Below are 20057 nucleotides of genomic sequence, written 5' to 3' on the forward strand. Positions count from 1 at the left end.
CATTTCCTGAGGCTACACTGCTGCTCTGCTCCTTCCACCTCCTCCAAGCTACCTGGAGGTGGCTGTGGAGTAAGGAGAGTGATGTGGAGAAGGGAGACAGGAAAACCCTCTTTGCCTTCATCAGGGACATGTTGTACAGCAGGGAGGTCTCTGAGGTAGACAGGCTGTACAGGCAGGCCAGGGAAAATCCAGTTGCTGTCAGGTTAGTGTGGAGTTTAGAGACAGTTAGCTTTACAATGGTGAAGATACTTAGTTGACAAATGGTAATTTCACACATTTCATGCCTGTAACATTGCATACATACAGAAGGAGATGCACCTCTATAGTTAATGTAATACACTTTTTGTCTTGTAATCCATTCCAGGTACCGTAAATACCTGGTCTACCTGGAGCGGCTGTACAACAGGAGGGAAGACTGGGCGCTGAGCTTCAGAGTGGAGCTGCGTACTCGAGGGAACAACACAAATAACTTTGTGGAGGCGGCGATGCGTGTCCTCAAAGACAAGATCATGCTGAGGACCAAAGCGTTCAACCCTCCGCAGCTCTTTGATATGCTCACCTCCCGGCTGGAGACATACTATGTAGCCCGCATCACTGATGTTGCCCTTGGCCACAGAGAGGCTTTCCAGCGTTCACGCTTCTTGGCTCATGACAGCAGCATTGAAGCCAGCGACATTCAGCAGGTAACAGTTTTAAATACTACTACTACTACTACTACTACTACTACTACTACTACTACTACTACTACTACTACTACTACTACTACTACTACTACTATTAGATTCACAGAAACTTTCAACACTGAGTTAGTGTTTAAACAGAATCTTCTCTTTCTTAATGTCTGACAGATTGAGGTGAAGCTGTTCAAGGTCAAGGGGTCGACAGCAATGTATGAGGTGGACATGGAGTCTGAGCTGTGCACCTGTCCAGCTGGACAGACAGGGGCACCATGCAGGCACCAAGAAGCAGTGGTGCAACACTACCACTGCTTGTCCAACAATTACATTCCCACTACTGCTGAGCAGAAAGCTGAGCTTCTGAAGCTCACATCAGGAGGTAATTTTGGGTTTTTATGATTTATAATGATAAAATAATAATAATTTATTGCATTTATAGAGCCCTTTTCCATCAAACAATGCTCAAAGTGCAGTGGGAGAGGAAGAAGGGGCACACCACATCACAACCAATGTGTAGCGCCCACCTGGGTGATGCTTAGGCTGCAGCTTGTGCACACTACAGCTCACCACACATCAGCTAGTGAAGAGGTGAAGAAGAGGGTAAAAAGGAGAAGGGGGACAAGGAAGGACTAGTACTAGATTATTTGTATGAAGATGTCAGCGGGTACGCAGGCAGGCAGGCATTGGACAGTACTAATGCGCGATCGTGGAGGCAAAGAACCTTAGCTAATTACTGCCCTAATAACACAGTTGCCTACCAAAAACAAAGAAATACTCCTACAGTAAAATATAAATTATTTGTGCTTTGCTATGTTTACGTAACCCAAACAACGTGCCTAGCAACAGGCATTAAGAATTATAACAATTCTTATGCTTGGAGTGCTATCATCGCAAAGACCATGGTACAATCTACTGTAGTCTATTAGACTTGCTCATCTCAACATTGTTTTTGTATTTTCAAGCAACCGTATCTGTGGACTTCTTCCAACCTCTGAGACAGTTCAGTCTGCTGGAGGGAACGCCACATCAGTCACTCCTGGGTAGGTGATCACAGTCAGGTTAGGTCACACAATACACTGTGTCAAAGTAGCAACAGGTTCTAGTAGAAGAATACATTTTCGACTACAGATGTGTTTGCTCTGTGTTCCCTAGTAGTGCACCATATAGTTTGTTTGCCATTCTGTGTGAAGCTGCAGGAGGTCCAGACCAGGATGTTACCCCAGAGAGCGGAGGTGCAGAGGGGACTGCTGGACAACGGAACCCTGCTTTTGAGGAAACAGGTGTCCTTGTTAAACGGTGTGTGTGTGTGGGGGGGGGGGGGGGGGGGGAAATCCGCTCAATCATGTGTGTTGGGTATTCTTTGTGTTGAACACTCACCTCAGAAATGAATAAAATGTTTTTGGACCTGTGAACTAAAAAAAAAAAAAAAAAAAAAAAGTTCATAATCGATGATGTGGGTGGGACAGACAGTAATACTTATGCACCTTTTTAAAAGCAGTGTGTGCAGACGTGAATGTCCTGCTGATGAGGGAGATTCTTTTGGTCCAATGGAAGAGGACCCTGAAGTACATGTTCCTCTGCCTGGTCCGTATCATCCTGTATCATAATCATTGTTAACAGTGTTTGTTAATAGTGGTGAATGTGGTTCAGTGTGACTGCCATACAGACAGAGCACTGTGGTATTCAACGATTCTGCTGAGATTGGGATAGCATTGCGGATAATGGAAATTTTTAGAACTGTTCCCTCACTGTATGTAAATTAATTCAAACCTATTTTCTTCTTGGATATCACAGATTCTGGTGGTGCCTCCATCGTGGAAAACATGATGGAGGATCTGAAAAGAAGAGGCCAAGAGGATCCCCTCTTCTTCACTGGGTTGGTGAAGATGGCCAAACAGCATCAGCTGCTGAAGAAAAAACCAGCTGCACTACTGTCAGCTGTCCACACCTTTGGAAGGAGCAGTACTCTGACCAGCAGACGGGCAGTCACTTTGAGGCGGGCCGCCAAACGGCCAGGCCCAATGATTGGCTGCCAGCCCACAGCTGTGGCACGGAGGAAGCAGAGCTGTGGCTCAAAAAGGCGCTTGTCTGCTGGGCGACCAGTCAAGCGGCACAACTTGACTTCTGCAGTGGCCTCAAACACCAGCCTGGCCAAAAAGCACTGAGGAACTGCCCCTCATCCACTACAGAGGCAGGACGCTACCGTACAGTGCCCCTCATCCACTACAGAGGCAGGACACTACCGTACAGTGCCCCTCATCCACTACAGAGGCAGGACGCTACCGTACAGTGCCCCTCATCCACTACAGAGGCAGGACGCTACCGTACAGTGCCCCTCATCCACTACAGAGGCAGGACACTACCGTACAGTGCCCCTCATCCACTACAGAGGCAGGACGCTACCGTACAGTGCCCCTCATCCACTACAGAGGCAGGACACTACCGTACAGTGCCCCTCATCCACTACAGAGGCAGGACACTACCGTACAGTGCCCCTCATCCACTACAGAGGCAGGACGCTACCGTACAGTGCCCCTCATCCACTACAGAGGCAGGACACTACCGTACAGTGCCCCTCATCCACTACAGAGGCAGGACACTACCGTACAGTGCCCCTCATCCACTACAGAGGCAGGACGCTACCGTACAGTGCCCCTCATCCACTACAGAGGCGCGACACAGTGGATTACAGTGCCCCTCTCTCATCGTTCCTTCGAGGCAGAACATAATTTTATATTATTATATTATATATAATATATTATATTTTATAGTTTTATGTATTTATTTATTGAATGTTTTCTGTCTGCCCTACTAAGCTGTTTGACAAAAAAAATTCCCCATTGGCGACAATAAAGGTTTTTTCATTCATAATATTTTGGTGCTCCTCTACCCCTTTGTATATATTGAAGACCCAAAGACGGCTCAAAAGGACAGTTTTGACTGCCATTGTATTTAATAGGCCTGACAATAAAGGTTTTTTCATTCATAATATTTTGGTGCTCCTCTACCCCTTTGTATATATTGAAGACCCAAAGACGGCTCAAAAGGACAGTTTTGACTGCCATTGTATTTAATAGGCCTGACAATAAAGGTTTTTTCATTCATAATATTTTGGTGCTCCTCTACCCCTTTGTATATATTGAAGACCCAAAGACGGCTCAAAAGGACAGTTTTGACTGCCATTGTATTTAATAGGCCTGCTATTGTCAATCTGTTCACTTCAATCTGTTCATATCAATAGGCCCTTTTCAATCAGTTCATTTCAGGTTCTAATGTTCATTTTTACAAATCTATACAAAACCTGATCTCACATGTTTTATCCTCAAGAGGATACATAGGCAGAACAACTGAAATAAATGAAACTTTAAACGCCTCAAAAACTGCTTAGCTGGTGGGATGGACTCACACTCATGAACGCACATTTGCCATGTCTCTCCTGTGATGTTTTTGTGCTCTGATATTGTAATTTAATGTAACTTATTGCTCGTCTCGTTAAGAGAGGTCAGGGAATATTTTTTTACAGCTCACTTTTCTGGCCCCTCTGTTGTCCTCTACCTCTGTTTTACTAGTTCTGGTGAATAAATATCTGACAGTGACATATTACGTGGTTGATTGAAACGGTAATGTTTAAAATAGCAACGCAGTGCGTGAAAATGTATGCAGTCTGGCAAAATGTATGCCGTTTCGCAGTCGAGCCCGCTGGGAGTCGAGCCCGCTGCGCGTGCGTCGAGCCGCTGGGGGCGTGGCGAGCCCGCTGGGGGCGTGGCGGAGCGCCCAACTTAGTTGGGAATCGTTAGCAGGCTGCCCCGCGTGGCAGGCGAGAATTCTACCACTGAACAACCAATGCTCAGATGTTTGCTGAAATTGACCTTGAATAATAGATGTTTACTTAGTTGATATCTGTTCTTTGAATTGTCCTAAAGGTGGGTTCATGCATTGGCCGGGAATCGAAACCGGGGCCCCGCGGCGGCAATCGAGAGATATGCCTATACTACAACCATAGACTTTGCATTGGCCCATTCATTGTCTATGGTAGTAGTTAAGATCCCGTTCACTTTGGTAGTTCTATATAGTTCATATATTTTCGGCCACCGGATGGTTTTGTGGCGCATTGAGCAGTGACGTCACGTCACAACACTGAAATCGACTCGACTGCACTATTTCCTGAAAGGCAAAGACATCGTACCGTCTTTCTCGCGTTCTAAACTCTCAAGTTTACTTTCTTCGTTTGGTTAATAGGTAAGTCACAAACATTAACTGTAATAATATATAATAAGTAGACATACAAGAGGGGCTGCAGAAAGCACTGCACTTTATATATGTTGCACTATCCAATGCACTGTTGTCTGTCCTGTGTTGTCCTGTTTTTTTGCATTTGTTTTTGTATACACGTGAAAAAAGTATAAACGCACTTACTGTAATGCCGAAGCAAATTCCTATATGTGTATGCATAATGGCAATAAACGTTATCTGAATCTGAATCTGAATCTGAAAAGCGGACAGTTTTCAGTTTACGGTACTTTTGCTGTACTTGACTCGTTATCGGACATGTCTGTCAGGTCCGGACATGTCTGTCAGGTCCGGACGTGTCTACGGTAACATATATGTATATATATATATATATATATATATATATATATATATATATATATATAGGTAACATATTCAAAGCTATTTCGATATTGATTTGCCAAGCTACTGTACGGCTACACATCGGACAAGTCTGCTGTCTCAATACTTTGTTCAACAGTTGTTAAATTAACAATGTTAGTGTGTGGGTTTTGCGAACCGTCTTGCGAGTTATTCATAGTGTTATGGTTGTGCAATGTTTTAGATACTACTGCAATGCTAGTCTACACAGTTTTGCACAATGATAGCCTGGCCATACTATACAGCATTAGGCTACTGTACATAATATGTGTTTGGCTAATCCATGGGAGGGTATTTGATTGGGAGTTTATTTTATTGTTTGATTCATTTGATTGGGTAAAAGTATGCATGCAGAGGGTGATTGGCTTAGATAGAAATGGGGGCGGGCTTAATGGAGGTAATCTGGGTGGCAGGGAATCGGAATGACAGTGTGAAGAGAGATGGGAGTTGGTAAGGAGTTCTGTATGATTGTGTAGCTTGTTAAATCTTTTTCTGTTAGTTTGTTCACTGTTTATTTACATGTACTGATATCAATGTTTTGTGTTTAGTTTTACAATCTGTTTAATAGATGAAGAAGGAAATCAAACCGAATTGTGTCAGTCTCATCATTTCACCCGTACTGCCGGAGCAAGCAGAAAATTCACCATTCAGCTAACTAGAGGGAGAGCTGAACAATTGTAAAACACCCGCTGACGACCGCAGGAGGACGGACCGTCAGTTAGCTAAGGAATACAAGCCCGGTTTGGACGCAACAGAAGCTCCGGGAGGACAAGGATCCATTCACCGGAGATAAGAGCAAGCTAAAGCCTGGTCAGGTTAGTGACGGAGCCGCGGCGCCCGCAACTGTAGCTAACTAGCCACTTGCTAGCCAGCGTAGCATTAGCAAACTAAGCTAGCGTTAGCCCTGTTGTTGCAATAGCGCAGCAGGCACGCGGTAGAGCTTATAGCACTCAAAGCTACAGCTAACTAGGCCGGCAACGGAGCCGGGGCGCCCGCGACCGTAGCTAACTAGCCACTTGCTAGCCAGCGTAGCATTAGCAAACTAAGCTAGCGTTAGCCTTGTTGTCGCAATAGCGCACAGGCACGCGGTAGAGCTTATAGCACTCAAAGCTACAGCTAGCTAGGCAGGCAAGGAGTGAAACAATCCACGGCTAGCTTCAACTGGTTAACCTAACTGCAAGAATCCACAGCCAGCTAGGCTAACCTACAAGACCCACCAAGAAAGGAATTGCGAGCTAATAGCAGCTACCCAGAGAGCTACCCACACCCAGCACTCTTCTCTGTGACTCTATTGACTGTTTGCATTAAAATAGGTTTGTGTGTACCTGGGTATTAAGTCGTCGGGGGGAGGAAAATCCTCTCCCACTTTATTATTTTATTTTTAGCAGTATCCCTGGGATGACCTCACGGTGAACCTGGTTCCGCTGCCGAAGACTAGTTAAGGAAGTGCAGGGACCAGCGCAAATCAGCTCAGGGAGTCAGAGAGGGCTGAAGATATAAGATAGAAAGACGAAGCAGGTACACACAAGTTATTTCTGAGTCACAGGCAGAATGGAGGCACTAAGGACCGAAAGGGAAAAGTTGGCAGTCACTTTTGAGAGAGGATACCGCCACATTATCAGGTCAGTGGCATTGATGGGCGAAGATGACATGAAACGCGAGTGGATAGCGCTCCTATCAAACGCGAAAGACCTAAACTCTGCAGACGACAATTATGAGGAAGGTTTGCAGGCCAAAGCAAGTCAGGAACCTGAGACAGGTAACAGTCAGCTTCTTCAAGACATCACCAAGGCCGCTGAGGAGAGAGCTCAGAAGGTTGAACAGGTCGGTCACGTTTTAAAGGCCAACATGTGGACAAGGTTCGCGGGGGTCGAACTTTCATCCACAATTAGACGAGCAGAAAGGAGTCACGAAGGCGTGAAGAGGATCAGTCTGGAGGGGGCAACCCACGACGTTTGTAGAGAACGAAGCACACTCACAGAGAGCCTCATCATCAAAGCGCGAAGTCTGCTATCAAGCTGGGGGGAGTGGATCCCTGTAGTTGAGGCGTGCAACACGAGAAAGTCACTAGAGGAGCTGGAGGACAAAATGGATGAACTTTGGGAAACGTTTGTGACTGAATTTGGAAGAGTTGAGAAGGAGAATACTGACAAAATGGCCGACAAGGCCGCCGCAGCAAAGCAAATGGCCACCGACGCTCTCGCCGAAGATGAGAGGAAAAGGGCCGACGCTCTCGCCGAAGATGAGAGGAAAAGGGCCGACGTTCTCGCCGAAGAAGAGGCCAAAGATCGAGCGACGAATAGAGAAAGGGCCGACGCTCTCGCCGAAGATGAGAGAAAAAGGGCCGACGTTCTCGCCGAAGATGAGAGGAAAAGGGCCGACGTTCTCGCCGAAGAAGAGGCCAAAGATCGAGCGACGAATAGAGAAAGGGCCGACGCTCTCGCCGAAGAAGAGGCCAAAGATCGAGCGACAAATAGAGAAAATAAAGAAGCGATTGCCAAGCTGGAAAGGAAAGCCGCTGAGGCAAGACTGAAGTCAGCTGATAGCGTGGCCGAGTTTGAGAAGGAGACAGCGAAGGTGAAATTGGGGGCCGAAGAAGAGATCGCTGAGGCAAGGCAGAAGGCGGCCGTGATTGAGTTGAAGGCAGCAGAAATAGCCGCTCAAGAGCGCGCCAAACTACTGGAGGCTCAGCGGGAAGCATGGGAACAAGCCCGGGAGGCAGGGCTGGAGAGCGCCACATATGGAGGCAACCGCACCAGAGCCAAGATCAAACTCCCTCCAACAAGGCTGCCCGTGTTCAGCGGGTGTATGAGAGATTTTCATCGCTGGCGGAAAGATTGGGAGAGCCTGCAGCAGCAGGGAGACCCATCGGGGTCGCCAGAGGTGAAGAAACTCCACCTCCTCGAGAGCATAGACCGAAAGGTTTTCGAGGAACTCAAACTCTCGAGCTACCGCTCAGCGGAGGACGTATTCAAAGCCTTGGAGAATCGGTTTGGAGACAAGGCAACCATCGCGCTGCAAATTATTGAGGAATTGGAAAGAATACCAGCGGTAAAAGGAAACCAGCCGAGGAAAGCGATCGACCTTATTCAGGCAGTGGAAAGAGCCCTCATGGACCTGACTGACTTAGGAGAAGTGGGCGCTATGAAGAACCCACTTGTAATTAAGGCCATCGAGAGCAAACTGCCAGATCGCGTGCAGGAAGGCTGGTTTACCTTTGTAACCGAACCCGAAAACCAAGTCACCCCAGACAAGCAATTCGATGCTCTTCTTCTGTTTCTGAAAAGGCAGGAAGTAATCCTCGAAAGGATGGCGCGAATCCGAGGCTCCACAGAAACCTCTGGGGGAACACCGGAGAGGCCAGTCAGATGGGAGAAGAGGGCATTCACGAGGGCCGCGGAGAAAGACTCACCGGTAGATGAAGAAGAGGAGGAACATCGAGGTGAAACCAGAGTCACAGGCAGGAACTCGGAAAGAAGAGAAGAGTGTGACATCTGTGGAAGCGACCAGCACGGTGGCAAAATATTCTTCTGCCGTAAGTTCAAGAGTCTCAGTCTGGCAGAGAAGCGAGCCACAGCAAAGCAAAGCAAAGCCTGTCAGAAATGTTTGGGCATGCACGGTGCCGACGGAGAGTGTAGTAACCGGTACCTGTGCAGAAATGTGTGCAAGCAGAATGAAGGAAAGGCAAGTCATCACTACCTTCTGTGTCCCGAGTGGAGTGAGGGAAAGAAGACAGGGCCAGGGTTCGCTGACAAGCAACGAGAATTCCTGGATTCTTTGGGACTCAACCCTGAACAGGAAAGGAGGGCGAACGCATTCACCAGTAAGGCTTCGATGACGCTGAGCACGGGCGCAGAAGGCGGGGGTCTCTTCGCGGAGAATGGGCCAGAGGAACATCCAGTACTAATGATGACATTGATAGTCAAAACAGAAGCAGGAAATGCCCTGGGAACCCTCATAGACCTCGCCTCCGACACAAATTATATCACCAACCGGGCCGCCGATCGTCTCCAACTGGAGCGGAGGCAAGTAACACTGACCGTGCAGGGGGTCGGTGGAATGAAGGTCAGGGTCAAGACTAACAAATACCTGCTAAAGGTCAGGGCGTGGAGCAACAACAGATGGAGTCCCCACGAGATGGTATGCTACGGGCTCGACACAATCGCTCGTGCAGACAAGGTCATCAGTCCAGAGCGACTCTGTAAGTTCTTCCCTGGGGTCGAGAAGAAAGAGCTGGTCCGACCTAAGGAAATCGAGCTCTTGATCAGCCACCGAGAGGGACGACTCGCTCCACGGTGGAGAAGAGGGACGGGAGACTTAGTGCTGTGGGACGGGCCTCTGGGGAAGACCGTGGGAGGAACGCACCCAGACCTGTTTGAAAGTTGGGAAAGATCCGCACACAACTCCCAGACGCACTTTGCGCGTTCTCTGAGAACGGAGGCAGTAAGTTTTGAGGAGATCCCCTGCAAGACGCCCAGCGCAAAAGAAGAGGATGGAGACCAGAAGCCGCAAGGTCATGAAAAGACCGGGAGAACAGCTGCAAGCAGCAAAGAGGTCCTCAAGTGGTGGAGCTGGGATAGCATCAGCGCCGCGTGCGAGCCAAAGTGTGGAGGGTGTCGCTGCGGAAATTGTCAGCCGGGCGGGAAAGAGATGACTCTCGCAGGGGAAAAGAAGATCAAAACCTACGCAATTACCCGCGTCAACATCGGGGACAAGCCAGCCGGATGCATCGCCCAGCTGGCCATGAGGAAGACGGCAAGGCTGCCAGAGGTCGCCCACCTAAAAGAAGAGCGGAGAGCACTTGAGGAGGACACCTATGTAGACGACATTCTAGCGTCTCATGTCGACAGGAGAGAGCTGAGGAGCATCACGGAGGGAATCGAGAGGACGCTCAACGCTGGAGGTTTCGCTCCGGAACCACGGATCCAGTCGGGTCAAAGTGGGAGGAGCAAAGAGGGCCAGCCTGCAGAAACGAGGGCCAATGTGGAGCCAGAGTCAGAGGTGTTGGTGCTGGCTGATCAGCTGAGCGAGGAAACATCCAGGGGAGTGGCTGTAAGTGCTCGAGACAGCGTGAGCATGCTGCAACGGAAAGCGTTCACTGCAGCTGTAACACGCGCTCAGGCGAGGAAGGGGCTGGACCCGAAATGCGGCATTGAGGAGGAAGCAAATGCAAAGGGGACATCCACACCGGTTGGGAGTTCCAGGGACCCCGAGCATGAGAGGGAGAGGCTCTGGGGCGCTGCTCTCATGGACCTGATTGAGCCAGAACGCTTCAGTGAGATAGGCAGGCTCATTCGGGTAGTTGGGTGGGTCCGGCGAGCTGTTAGGCAGTGGTTGGTTTGCAGGAGGGCTCCAGAAGACGCAAAGTGGGAGGCTACACGCCCGAGGGAGACAAGAAGCGGAGTTAGCCTCGGCGTCCAGGAGCTGAACGCAGCTTTCCGCGACCTGTGTCTGGCTGCACAGGATGGAACAGAGTTTCCTAAAATGACTTGGGACAGACTGGTAGTTGAGAGGGTCGAAGGGCCGGGGCTGCTGGTGTGTTCCGGAGGAATCCAGGAGGCGAAGGAGGTGGGAATCCCACTTGTCCCCTACACTGCATGGATCAGCACTCTGTTGGCAGGGGAGGCCCATGGGGCGAGCCACGAGGGGTTGGCTGGCACCCTATTGAAGATGCGCAAGAAGGCGTGGGTGATTCAGGACGAGGAAGGAGCGAGGGCCACGATCTCTTCCCAACGCTCGACCGAGACGTTGGGCGGGTGGTCGTGCTGCTTCCCGTGGAGGAGCAGTAGAAAATAACTGTATTAAAGAGAGGGAAAGTTGTGGTCCATTTAGGCACAAAGGACCAATGGACCAAGTGGGAGGTGTTTGGCTAATCCATGGGAGGGTATTTGATTGGGAGTTTATTTTATTGTTTGATTCATTTGATTGGGTAAAAGTATGCATGCAGAGGGTGATTGGCTTAGATAGAAATGGGGGCGGGCTTAATGGAGGTAATCTGGGTGGCAGGGAATCGGAATGACAGTGTGAAGAGAGATGGGAGTTGGTAAGGAGTTCTGTATGATTGTGTAGCTTGTTAAATCTTTTTCTGTTAGTTTGTTCACTGTTTATTTACATGTACTGATATCAATGTTTTGTGTTTAGTTTTACAATCTGTTTAATAGATGAAGAAGGAAATCAAACCGAATTGTGTCAGTCTCATCATTTCACCCGTACTGCCGGAGCAAGCAGAGGATTCGCCATCAGCTAACTAGAGGGAGAGCTGAACAATATGTACACCAGTATTGTACATACTAATGTGCAAATGATATGACTGCTGCCTAGCAGTGCCCACAATGTTGTCATTTAGTAAATCCCCCAGTGTTACACTGTGATATTAACTTTCAAATAGGCCTAAATCAAATCAAATCAATCAGGTGTAATTTATATTATAGGACAATTAAAGTGTAAATGTATGTACAGTTAGTTTATTTACAAGTTTAGTTAGCCTACATGTATTTACAATGTATGTCTGCTCTGTACAGTACATGTGTAATTGCATGTTTTATTACATTCCATATTGTATCTATTTGTAGGAGGAGGATAAGTGTTCATACGAGTTCTCTTTTTGCATCCTTTTTGAAGATGTGTTTCAAGGGTTTGGCATGTACATTACAGTATGGGCAAAAGAGGCATTTTGAGCAGGTGACACCCATACAATTTAGAAACATACCAAACCCTTGATTTCACAATCAATGTGTTTAAACATGCATACCGTCACTGAGGCTTTACCTGCTTTAAAGAAGTGAACATTGAACTAAATATCCATTCATAACAAATAGCCTATATACCAATGTATATGTAATTCTCATCAGATGAGACATATTCACATCAGAGTAGACATACTGAGACTTATTAATGTTCAAATCAGCTTGACAGACTATAACAGGTAATGACAGAATGTGGCCCATTAACCCATTTACAAGCATGATGAATAAGCCAGGCATTAGTGAGGGAGAGAATAACACTTTATTTTCTTTTACAGTGAGGAGCAAACTGACTGCTTCAGTTACACTCTTGAGACCAGCTCATGATGATGAATCCGATGTGACTGCGTCTCCTTTGCAAGGTTAATTCATGTACATTACTGTGTGTCCCATCTTTATTCACTGTCAAAGTGATTTCCAGTTGTGTGAAGTTTCATGTTACCTCCTCCTTCAGCTCCAGTGAAGGTCCTGCTGCCAATACCTCCTCAGCGGCTTGCCTGGGCCCCATCCTTAGGCCTACACTCTAGAACCCGCCGTGTGGGAATACAGTATGTCATTTCAGTTTATTTATATTGCACACAATTTCAACCAGGTCTGTTATTTTGATTGAAAGTCATCTGTAAATGTTTGTACTTTGCTGTGGATATTTAACAAACTATTGAGACTTCTTTTGCATCCTATTACCTTAGATCCTACATTACATGTTTGTTTATTAGTTTATTTGACAGGGATAATGCACAATACATATATTGCTTCAGATATAGTTCAGAGCTAATTTCCATCTGTAGTCCCTGGGGGAAGGGTAACAAGACAATAGGGAAACAGGATACACTAATACAAATGACTAAGATACAATAAAGTTCTAATCAACAATGGAATAATAATAATAAATATATATATGTTACGGTACATGTGAGAAGACGGCACATGTGGGAAAACTAGTGTTAGGGTTAGGTGCTACGTCGACTTGGTACATGATGGCATGTCTAACCCTAACCCTAATCCTATCCCTATCCGTAGCACCTTAGCACCTAACCCTAACCCTAGTTTTCCCACATGTACCGTATTCCCACATGTACCGTAACATATATATATATATATATATATATATATATATATATATATATATATATATATATATATATAAATGATGTTGATAATAAAAATAAAAATAAAGTAAAAACATTACAACACAACATTACACTAGTTAAGACACACACACATCATCATCATCATCAATACAATTAATGATCACAGAACTGATGTTCTTTCTGTAATTTTTTGGTTCTAGATTTAAAAATGGTGAATGTACTACTCTCTCTGATACTAGAAGTGTCATGTGAAGCACCCTGCCCCTACCAGAGCAGAGCAGCATACAGTGCTGCCTCAATACTCTCTGGCATGTTTTTTAACTGAAGTCTATGCACAGCTCCTTTTTGGTTTAACATGTGTTTCCTATTTATTTTGTTGTCATGCAGCACTGCCACACCATGCTCCTCCATCACAGTCTGCAGCCTCTCTCCCTCCGCCCCCAACGCAGCCTGCAGCCTCTCTCCCTCCGCCCCCAACACAGCCTGCAGCTGAGCCTTCCATCCCCAGCTACGATCACAATGTCGGCCGCTGGAACTGCTGTCCCCATCAGAGCATCTGGATGAAGATGGGGCTGAATGGCCATGGGTTGAGTGGCCAGGGTCCTGATCAGTGTGGCACCTTAGAAGGGAAAGAGACTGTACACACACACACACACACACACACACACACACACACACACACACATAGTAGAGTTTTTATTTACAATGAAATGATTAATTAATGTTGTAACACTGTTGGAAATTGTTTTAAATATGCACATTTTGTTTTAGTTCGATACAACCAAGATTTAATCAGTTTTGTTTATTTTTTATGTACATGGTTTAGCAGTTGTGCGTGTGTGCTTTTTAATAAATCAAGTGTGGAGTTCAATACATCCACGTGTCTGTGTATGTTTTAAAACAGTATAATGGTTACATTAACATCAACAATGGAGCTTAGGGTTAGAGAACTCAACATTGCAATGTTAAACCAATAAATAGCATAAGATGTCCTGTTTTCTTTAATGAAATGAATTATAAATCACCAAAACATGTTGTGTTACATGAAACATTTAATTGATTAAGACTTTAAAAAAGAAAATATTTTTGACAGTAATGTCCTCAGGTGGATTCGAACCCGCGGCTGAAAAGACGGCAAGAAAGGGTCAATAAACGGTTAAAAATCTCCGTTATAGCAATACTCGACTGGCCTTCTAGTGCGGAACAGAGGGTTACATGTTGACTGCTAATTCACCCTGACGTGATTTGGAGACTCAGCCTTCTCATCTGGACTAAGTGTCTATTGTTGCGCCACAAGTATGTCTCAGTAATTGTACTCAGTGCAATGACAAAAAAGGTCAATCTAATCGAACTCTGACACCTTCGGATCTGGAGTGAGACGTTCATCCTGCATGTCTACATCCTGACAATGAAATGTGGCTTCTTCTCCAAGCCAGTGGCTTTCAACTAAAACACCCTGACCCTGACGTGATTTGAACACGCAACCTTCTGATCTGGAGTCAGACACGCTACCGTTGCGCCACAGAGTCTTTTCAATAGGCCTATCGTTGTAAAGAAAACGTCAAAGTAAGAAGTAGAAAGCCTGTATGGAAACGGAACATCATGTTCGCTTCATCTTCAAGAGCCCGGATAGCTCAGTCGGTAGAGCATCAGACTTTTAATCTAAGGGTCCAGGGTTCAAGTCCCTGTTCGGGCGGACCTTCCTTTGACTGCTCCATTGGCAATTTGATTGCAATAGTGCTGAGATAATGCGCATCCTGCATTTGAAGGTCTTCACAATGACGCTTTGCTTCTAGTGCGGAACAGAGGGTTACATGTTGACTGCTAATTCACCCTGACGTGATTTGGAGACTCAGCCTTCTCATCTGGACTAAGTGGATATTGTTGCGCCACAAGTATGTCTCAGTAATTGTACTCAGTGCAATGACAAAAAAGTTCAATCTAATCGAACACCTTCTGATCTGGAGTGAGACGTTCATCCTGCATGTCCACATCCTGACAATGAAATGTGGCTTCTTCTCCAAGCCAGTGGCTTTCAACTAAAACACCCTGACCCTGACGTGATTTGAACACACAACCTTCTGATCTGGAGTCGGACGCGCTACCGTTGCGCCACAGAGTCTTTTCAAGCCTCATGCCTCAAGCGTTGTTGGAAGCCACGCTATCAACGAGCCTGCGGTGTGAGGCCAACACTTTTGGAACTGCAGGCATGGGCCCCTTGGGAAAAAGTTCGCTTACTTGCATTGGCCGGGAATCGAACCCGGGTGCACTGCTTGGAAGGCAGCTATGCTCACCCCACTATACCACCAAAGAATTCATGACATGAGGATGGACCGCAACAATGATATATCACGGCTTAATAAAAGTCCCTTCTTTAAGCCTTTCAGGCGGACACTTCTCCCAACCTGAGGCTCCGTTGTGGGGGAGGGGAACGCTATCTTCAGACGGCTCGTTGGTCTAGGGCGGGGGTCGGCAACCTGCAGCTCTAGAGCCGCATGCGGCTCTTTAGCGCCGCCCTAGTGGCTCCCTGGAGCTTTTTCAAAAATGGATGAAAATGGAAAAAGTAAAAAAAAAAAAAAAAAGTTTTTGTTTCAATATGGTTTCTGTAGGAGGACATACATGACACAAACATTCTTAACGTTTTTGTGTTAACAGACTCCTGACACCTATACTTCAGCCAGCCACCAGGGGGCGATCAATAGTAAACTCAAGATTTTTTTTGTTTTTTGTGGAGAATAACACGACAATAGCCTACGACAGACGTTTCTTTCAGCGGTGCCAGGCAGGTGGCTGTTGCGAACGGGAAACAAAAAGAGTAACCTACAAACCGGCGGGTGTGTGATGGGCCATGGATTTCAAAGGGAAAAAGAGAAAGATCGCTGAGGAGAACAGAGGATTCAACAGTTCTTGGACCGAATAATTTGCTTTCATTGCCAATGCGGAAGGATTGCCTGTATGTTTGCTCTGTAATGAGAAGTTGTCAAATAACAAAAAAAGTAATTTGGAAAGACATTTCCAGGGAAGGCATGCTACATTTGCAGCCGAGTACCCAGTTGGGAGTCAGAGAAAAAGTGTGATTGCATTACTTCTGGAGAAATTAGAGGAGCGCAAAGATCGATTTAAGAAGTGGATTGCATCTCCAAACTCCACTACTGCTGCTAGTTTTGTTGCAACCCGGGAGATAATAAAGCGTGGAAAACCGTTCACAGATGGTGACTACATTAAGGATTAATTCATTAAAAATATCAGAGCACCTATTTTCAGACTTCAAAAACAAAACCGAGATAATACAGAAAATTAAAGACATGCCTCTCTCCGCAAAGACAGTGAAGGAAAGGGCCATTCAAATGGCAGGCAACATCACCAATCGGCAAATCAAGGACATTAATTCAGCTCCAGCATACTCAATTGCCTGTGATGAGTCGTGTGATGTGATCGATATTGAACAGACAGCGCTGTTATGCAGGTATGTGAACTCTGATGGGCCGCAAGAAGAAATGATCGAATTAATACCACTGAAAGGCCAAACACGGGGGGAGGACATATGTGAGGCTGTGCTGAAGTGTTTAAATGACAATGGAATAAACACCAACCACCTGATTTCAGTGGCTACAGATGGGGCGCCCAGTATGAGAGGATCACAAAAGGGGTTTGTGACTTTACTACAGAAAGCGTTGGGTCGAAATCTGCTTGCATTTCACTGCATCTTGCACCAAGAAGCACTGTGTGCACAAACATTCCCGCCGGAGTGTATGGAGGTGATGAAACTTGTCATCGAGATGGTGAACAAGATAATTGCAAAAGCATTAAACCACCGTCAGTTCCGTGCATTTCTAGATGAAGTTGACAGCGAATATTCCGATCTCCTGCTACACAACAAAGTCCGATGGCTGTCCAGGGGTGAGGTTTTACTACCCACAACTGGAAGATACCGAGTGGCTGGAAAAACTGCACTTTATGGTGGATATGACAAGTCACCTAAACATGCTGAATAAAAGTCTCCAGGGGCGGGGAAACACTGCACTGCAAATGCTGGAAGCTGTTTTGTCATTCGAGCGCAAGCTGACTGTATTCGCCAGAGATGTACAGCGAGGCACGCTCTCTCACTTCCCCTCCCTGAGAGAGTTCAAAGAAGCCCATCACGATCACACACTCAACGGTGATTATTTATAAGGTGCGATCGTTGATATGCAAACTGCATTTGCGAGCAGATTTAGCGAGTTCCGAAAGGAAAAAATGTCACTATCTTTCCCTGTCACACCCCTGGAGATTGACCCGTCCTTATTGAACACATTCCCAGGAGTAAATCAAGCTGACCTTGAAATGGAAATGGCCGATATAGCTGACAAAGATTTATGGGTGTCCAAGTTCAAAAGTCTGACAGCCGAGCTTGAAGACGTCACTCGCCAGAAAGCCCAGCTTGCCCAAAGCCACAAATGGAGCGAAATTGAAAGCCTCCCAAAACCCGAGAAACTTGTGTTTGAAACATGGAATGCTCTTCCTGACAGTTATAGGAACATGAAGAAATGTGCATTTGGAGTATTATCCATCTTTGGATCAACATACATGTGCGAGCAGATATTCTCAAACATGAACTACATCAAATCCAAATACCGCACCCGCCTCACAGATGAGAGCTTGCAGTCCTGCGTGAAGATTAAAGTTACATCTTACATGCCCGATGTTGAGAAGCTGTCCAGTGATGTCCGAAAACAGAAGTCACATTAAAGAACACAATCCTGTCATAGGCACATATTTAGTAACAAATTGCCTGTTTTTATAAAGTGATTTCAGATTTTTGTCAATATATATTTGGAATGACACATAGGGATATTATTGTGTTTTGTTGCTCAGGTCCGAGGATGGCTGCGTTGTATTGTGCGTGTCAAAAGAGAAGAGGATGCTGCTGTGTTTTACCCTTGACTAGCAGTTCTGTTCAGTTCACTTCACTTCAGTTCTAGCACTGACTTACTTGGCATTGGCAGAAAACTAAAGAGAAGAGGATAATGCAGAGAAATCGAACTTAAACTGTATTATTTAAATGTAATATACTTGCTGCTGTTTTATTTTTTATAATTGCAGGCTGCGTTTTAACTGCAGGCTGCGTTTTATTGCACTGTTTGCCCAGATAAGGGGGAAAAGAGAAGAGGATTGTATTGTATTCGACTTATATGTTGTATTCTGTTATGTTTCTCAATAGGTTCTGTTATGTTTCTCAATAGGTTCTGGGTGTACACAATAATGTCGGATCCAGGTGCGGTGTAAGTAAAGAATGAGACGGAGATGTAATAAAATAAAGATTCTCTTTACTGAGACGTATGATTCATAGGTACAAACATAAACTCTTAGCCGGACAACAAAAAGGGGAGCAGTAGGGCTCAGCACGTAGGTAATAATAACTCAGGCACTGCGGTCAATAATAAAGTGCACGAAAACTAAAGATTGAGCAAAGGGCTCCAAAGGCGGTACAAGGTTGCAAACCAGCAAACAAAGTCAAAGTTCAAATTACGTTCCGGGTAACGGATACGTGAAGTGGTAATACATACACAGGGTTCTGAAGCATTCCATACGGTGTGACACAAGTGATCGACTGACAAGGGAACAAGGAAATGGGACACACCTAAATACACTGACAAACACTCACAGGTGACAACAATCATTCGATAATTAGTCCAGGGCTGGAGCACTGTCGCTCTTCGACCAGTAGGGGCGATGGGGAGTCCTCTTCGCTGACCCCCCTTGTAACAGTGCCCCCCCCTGACGAACGGCACCAGAAGTTCACCCGGGTGCCTCGGGATGGAGCCGGCGAAAGTCCGTGATGAGGCTCGGATCTAGAATATCCCGCCGAGGCACCCAGGTACGCTCCTCAGGCCCATAACCCTCCCAGTCCACCAGGAATTGGAGACCCCTCCCCACCTTCCGGCAGTCAATAATCCTGTTAACCGTGTAGGCAGGTTGTCCATCAATGAGACGGGGCAGGGGGGCGGGGCGGGGTGGAGGGGCCATGGGGGAGAAAACAACGGGTTTGAGGAGTGAAACATGGAAGGTGGGGTGAACTCGCATGGAGGGTGGGAGTAGCAGTCTGTAGGCCACGGCGTTGACCCGCCGCACCACCTTAAACGGCCCCACGAAGCGAGGAGCCAGCTTGCGTGACTCCACCCGGAGGGGGAGGTCCCGGGTAGACAGCCAGACCCTCTGACCAGGACGGAAGACCGGGGCCGGACGGCGCCTGCGGTTGGCCTGGCGTTGGGACCTGTCCGAAGCCCGCACAAGCGCCGCCCTTACCCGCCTCCAGGTACGGCGACAGCGGCTGACATGGGCTTGGACCGATGGTACAGCTGCCTCCTCCTCCTGCTCCGGGAAAAGGGGGGGCTGATACCCGTACTGGCATTGGAAAGGGGAGAGGCCAGTGGAGGAGCAGAGGAGGGTGTTGTGGGCGTATTCAGCCCACGCCAGCCGCCGGTTCCATGTCGCCGGATTGCTGGAGACGTAGCACCTCAAGACCCCCTCCAGATCCTGGTTGACGCGCTCCGTCTGCCCATTGGATTGGGGGTGGAACCCGGAGGACAGGCTGACGGAGGCGCCAAGGCTGGTGGCGAATGCCTTCCAGAACTTGGAGGCGAATTGAGGACCCCGGTCGGATACCATGTCCAGGGGTAGTCCGTGCACCCGGAAAACGTGCTGGACCACTACCTCCGCCGTCTCTTGGGCCGTGGGGAGTTTGGGGAGGGGGATGAAGTGCGCCGCCTTGGAGAACCGGTCTACCACCACTAGTATGGCGGTGAACCCATCAGATGGGGGTAGACCCGATATGAAATCGAGGGCTATGTGCGACCAGGGACGTTTGGGGATGGACAGGGGGTGTAGGAGTCCCGGCGGCCGTTGCCGGGAGGCTT

General features: G+C 47.0%; 1 long non-coding RNA gene across 1 annotated transcript; it reads left to right on the top strand.

The window, feature by feature from the left end:
• The first annotated feature begins 4832 nt into the window (after nucleotides 1–4832).
• On the top strand, nucleotides 4833–13933 carry LOC308175223. The gene is made up of 4 exons (XR_013937947.1): nucleotides 4833–4916; nucleotides 12349–12432; nucleotides 12525–12618; nucleotides 13549–13933. It is a non-coding gene; the product is annotated as an uncharacterized lncRNA (long non-coding RNA).
• The last annotated feature ends 6124 nt before the right edge of the window (nucleotides 13934–20057 follow it).

This window comes from Nansenia antarctica (genome assembly GCF_963989245.1).
Source record: "Nansenia antarctica genome assembly, contig: SCAFFOLD_67, whole genome shotgun sequence".
Classification (NCBI taxonomy): domain Eukaryota; kingdom Metazoa; phylum Chordata; class Actinopteri; order Argentiniformes; family Microstomatidae; genus Nansenia; species Nansenia antarctica.